This window comes from Phyllobates terribilis, unplaced genomic scaffold (genome assembly GCF_046119375.1).
Source record: "Phyllobates terribilis strain yellow unplaced genomic scaffold, ASM4611937v1 Scaffold_7253__1_contigs__length_38907, whole genome shotgun sequence".
Taxonomy (NCBI): Eukaryota; Metazoa; Chordata; class Amphibia; order Anura; family Dendrobatidae; genus Phyllobates; species Phyllobates terribilis.
The window spans coordinates 9,613-15,291 of record NW_027369994.1 but is presented as its reverse complement, the minus strand read 5'-3'; the positions used below and the strand labels follow the sequence as shown (position 1 = coordinate 15,291).

The following is a 5,679-nucleotide window of genomic DNA, read 5'->3' as shown; positions in this document are numbered from 1 at the left end:
CATAATCATACACCTTTGCATACTGCTTTGGGGCATAATCTTGAGTCATCACAATTGCCCTAAGTCTATCCCTCCATGCTTTCTGGTAACTTATACCACACTGTACTCTCTCCTTACAGTAGCTATGGAAACTCTTAAATCCTCCATTGAGGATCCTCTCTATAATGTTCCTAATATTTCTCAGCTAGCCACTTGGAGGTCACCTTGGTATTATTGTCTTGCCAACCACACTCATGTTTACCTACAAAAGACTTGAGTTAAAAAGTACCATCTGTTGCCATCCTCCTTCCTTTTGCCTTAAATCCACACAGTTTTTCTTTGCACCCTAGCTTGCACTGTTTTCTCCCGTGTTTCAAAGGGCAATGACACTTATGTATACAGTAGGCTGACACTCTCTTGCTATCATTGTGAAGGTAGTAATAGTCACCCCCATTCCCAACTGCAAACTGTCTTAAGGCCTTCTGAAACAACTCATTTGTGCCAAATTTCATGCCAAAAATAAGGTGAATCTTTCCTTTAAAATCGACCAAAGGGTTAAATTGTGGATACCTGACTTTTGTAGACCCCTCATCACATGTGTTATGGCTTCCATTATCATCATCTTCTACTCTGATATTGAAGACATCTTCCTCATTTACCAAACCATCGTCATGCACATCAGTGTCCACATGTTTATCAAATATTTCATCATCATCACTGGCAAATGGGTCATCTAGGAACTCCTCCCCTATATCAGATGAATCTGAACCACACACCTCAACATCTGAATCATCTCGACTGTCTTCAACATCTACTGGATTGGTTTCATCATCTCCACTGTCTTCAACATCTACTGGATTGGTTTCATCATCTGAAGGAAACTATGGTGGAAGACTATATGGTATGAGTTCCAATTGGAAGAAGCTAGAGGAACTTGTTGAGAAGTGTTAGATTTGGCTAGTTTTTTGGGAGGTTTTTTTGTAGTTTCTTGGAGTTCTTTTGGGTTTCTTCTTCGAAATTTTTTCTGGGGATGATAGAGGAGGCCGTGGAGTGTTTTATGGGTTTTCTATGTGGGGAGAAGATGAACTAGGCTTTGAGATTGTGTGTGGACTATATTGCTTGGCCTGGTCCATTACCAAAGTGTTTGGACTTTGCTCATCACCTTGGACCACATAAACATTCACCATGTTTTTATACCCATTATTTTCAGATATCTCCAAAATATCCCTATCATATTTAACCTCTTTTAATCCATCATGCAGATCCATCCCACATTTACAAAACCACAACTCTCTCACATTGACTATGCCTTTTCCTCTAACATACTCACTAACTCAATCCTAGACAACTTATCAGGATCTACATTTGTCACACCATACTCTAACTCCTTCTCATATGAAACCAGTTTTCTTTCCATAACAAATTGTCCACCATGCAGAAATATTATGCTCATCATCTGTCATAAAACAAAGTGTGAAATCAGAAAAACAAACTCCTACTCAACCAACTTTATGCTACTATATTGCATGGTTAACTAGGGGAAAAAAAGACAAAAACAGACATTGTTTTGTGCTACTATATTGATGTCCACATGGCCTTTTCAGATTTTTAATGGCAGTGAAGATTCCCTAATGGGACCCACCCTCTACAAGCATCCGATTTCCACACTTATACTCCCATTTCAACTATGCTTCAACAATAAATACATCCATCTAATTCAACTGTACTTCAACCACTTAACTAACTCATTGTACTTCATCTTCTTTCATTTTACACCTCATCATTCAACTAACCAATTCAACTCACTGCATCCATTAAATGTAATCTCATCTACAACCACTCATTTCAAGTCACTCATCTTACTCAATTCATTCATTTATCCGGTTCTATGAGCTGGGATTCAAAACTTACATTGTATCTGTCTTATTTCGTAGTGTTCAGCAGATAAACCCTAATTTTCCCTTCACTCGATTTCCACTCAAATCAAGTAAATCCAGTCGATTTCCAACTTTGTTTCCATACCCTTTCAAATTGTCTGCATCAAACCCCCACAAATTCCTCTTGTACCGAGAGTTCCAGCCAGATTCGTCTTCACCTGCAAACAAAAAACACGCATTGTTCCAGTCAGTTGAAGATGAATTGAAGGAGGAAAATTGATCGAAGGAGGAGATTAAACAAAAACCCTAAAAATTGCTTACCAATTGACGCTGATTTGACTCTGAATTGGAGGAATTAGTTTATGAAGAACCCTAAAAATCGAACTCGAATGGGGAAGCAATTGGAGATGGAGGATGGGGGTGTTTATAATCGGTTGAATTAACTTGCAACCTGGTAAAAATTGTTGTTTTTCGAAATTTTCAGGGGTACAACGGTAAAATCACAGGTTTGGATGGATTTTCTAACGGTAGAAGCAAAAGGGTGTTGCATTGGTAACGGAACCTATATAAGGGGAGGTTTAAAACAATTAGTGATATAAAGAGTCTTTTTTTTTTTGAAAAATGGGCCAAATAAGGGGTGGTTTTAAAAAAAATCTTTTAATTATAATAACTACTTATTAACTATATATTTTTCATAATTTTAGTGCTAAGAGTTAGATTTTCACAACAAAATATTATCATAGTCGTTACTACATGAGAATTTTCTCAATTATTGATCATGCAATCCAACTTTTATGAAGTACATATGGTAGAAAAAATGGAAGAAAAAAATCGTTAGAAATTTTAAAAATACAGAAAGATCATTAGTAAATGAAAATCCCACATAATCCAATTCGACAAAACTAATTGTCATGATAAAACGTAAGAAATAAAAGTTTTACACTGGAAAATTTATTACTGAGCTTCTATTATTTTAAGTTCAACTTGAATAATAAGAGAAACATAAAAACTCATTTCTACTGGGGGTCTTGTTATCTCCTTTTATACACCTCAAAGGAAAAAAAAAACTTCATTAATATTCTAGGAGATAAAGTTTTAAATAGGCTAACGAACATGTTAGATCGAGATCTATATAATTAAAGTTAATAGAAATACATAATAAATTGAGTCGTATAGTACGATTTTATTGTTAACAAAATATGATTTAGGGACTTAATATATAATAATCTTAAGATAGTTGATAAGATTTTAGGAGTTTGATTATCTAACATAATAATCAATAATATTATTATCATTAATATTCTAGGAGATAAAGTTTTAAAATAAAACTAAAAAGTATTAAAATTAAATAATCTAAAAATACTCAACAAATGTGCTAATTATTTATTGATATATATTTTTAAGGTATATAAATTAATAGATTTGATGACGTGATTGATGAAAATTAATAACTTTAATAATATGGAAGATGATGTGGCATCCATAAAAAATGGAATTTTATTGAAATTAATGTGGGAGCAACATGTAAACTATTTTAATCTTAGACAGACACATAAGCAGGATAATTCTCCTTTAATATAATAGATAAATAATATACGAAAACATAGATCAACATGAATCTAAACAACCCGCTAATATACTTCAAAATAGGCTTGTAAGAGTCTCAATTGAATCTTGAGTTTCAAATAATCTCAATTGAAGCTTGTAAGAGTCTCGATTGATACAATATCCAAATATTCCTCAATCTTAAGTTTTGAGACATCTTTGTGATAGTATATCCATGCGCTTCACAAGAACCATAACTTCGCCGCGAGTGATTTATTCTAATAACAATCACAATTAGTGTATGCATGAAAATAAATTTATTCACCCGGATTTTTGTATTTAACTGTTTCCTTGTAATGAATTCAAAAGAACTAGGGAGAAAAAAAAGAGGTTCTACCGAGATTTGAACTCGGGTTACTGGATTCAGAGTCCAATGTCCTGACCACTAGACCATAGAACCTTTTGATGTGAAATCCAGACTTATGAATTTTATAAGTTTTGTAAAAATCAGGTAAATAAGAAAATGAATATCAGAGGAGTTTTCGATCCTCCGACTTGTGGGTATATATGCACGCTTCCGCTGCGCCACTCCGTTTTCTTGATAATATAAATTCAATATACATTTTTTTTCGGATGTCCTGAAAAGTTATTCCTATATTCTAAATAATAAAAAAAATTAATTTTATTTTCTCCCAACAGAATATCACTCATTTCAATATAGGCCATGTTTGGTATGTGATATTCGTTATTTATAAGGATCTTTTTTCAAATAAATTCTTATCTTATTTTTGATAAACGTGTAATATATTTATTTTTATTTTTATGTTTTTTCTCATACTGTATCTTTTTTTTTCTAAAATGCACGGTTTTTTTAAAAAAAAAAAAAATTTAACTAAACGCACTTTTAAACAAATACAATCTTTATAAACAAAAAACATCTTTAAATACATGCAACAAACAAACTCATACTTTATTTTTATCCAACACTAATAAGAGGTGGGTTCCGGTGTGAAGTGCCATTATGGTGTGAAATGTGAAGAATGTTGAACCATTAGATAAGAAAATGGAGGGCTGAGATTAAAAGATGGTTTTTTTAATGAATCCACTCGGTGACATTTTTGTAATTAATGGTGAACTTTTTTCTTTTCTTTTTTTTTTTACGTTTTCTGAGTGATTTTTTTTATCCCCTTAGAACTGAATGATTGCGTGTTATATGTGAACATTAGCGTGTTATATGTGTACCCGAGAAACTTTGCACTTCACACCATAAGGGCACTTCACACCGGATCCTTATTCACACTAATAATTCTTTTATTTTTCGTCAAAGGTAAATAATTGTATTCAAGAACCAACATCAGTTTTGCCCATACATCAAGCGCATCATTGCACTCCCTCGTCTCCCTCTAGTCTTAATTTTGTGCATAATCCTAAATTTGCATGTATCAATAATCTCTCTACTAGTTACATCAATATTTACTTTCCTACCATTAAAAATGACGTCATTCCTAAGTTTCCACACATGATAAACTACAACTAGGAGTGATAAGAGACGCAGAAATAGATGTCGTTCGACCGCTTCGAGGAATCAAGAAACCACGCCCACCATCCATGGAGTGTTTCCTTTCGTACTCCTACCCATTGCCAGCCCATCACCTTGTCCATAATTCCTTCAAAATCGTGCAACGAAACCAAATGTGGTCCCGCGTCTCCATAGCGCCTCTGCATAGAACACATTGTTGGTCCACTGTCCCCCACCCAGCAGCTCATACGGTCCTTAGTCGGAAGACGATTCAGCGTCGCTAGCCAGGCGATGAAAGCCCATTTCTAGGTTGAATGCCTCGCCAGATAATGTCACACCACGGGATGTCATTGTATGCAAGAGCAATGCAGCGTAGATTTTCTGTACATCCGGCTTACCTGTGTTTTTTGCAGCCTATCGAGACTGGCGGGACTTATTATAGTGCACCAACATCCGGTCACGAGATACAATAATAGCCCTCCAAATCACTGAACTATTCGCAGCTGGAGACTAGAGTTACATACTAGAAGCTTCTCCCTTTCATCAGATTTATGCTCGCCCACTCCTCCCAGAAACTGTTTCTACCCATGATTAGATCAAAATCGAGTTTGAACAACAATGTTTTATTCCAAGACAGAAGTTCCTTGAACCTCAATCTCTCTGCATTAGTGTCACGACAAACAATCTTCCAAGCCACGAGAGATCTACTATGTTCAATTTCTCCAATCCACAAATAAGATTGACAAATCCCCTCAATCC

The 5,679-nt window shown here is 34.8% G+C and overlaps 1 non-coding gene across 1 annotated transcript; it reads right to left on the bottom strand.

Annotated features, from left to right (window-relative positions):
* Positions 1-3,789: 3,789 nt before the first annotated feature.
* On the bottom strand, positions 3,790-3,861 carry TRNAQ-CUG (transfer RNA glutamine (anticodon CUG)). The gene has a single exon. It is a non-coding gene; the product is annotated as a tRNA-Gln (tRNA).
* Between the last annotated feature and the right edge of the window lie 1,818 nt (positions 3,862-5,679).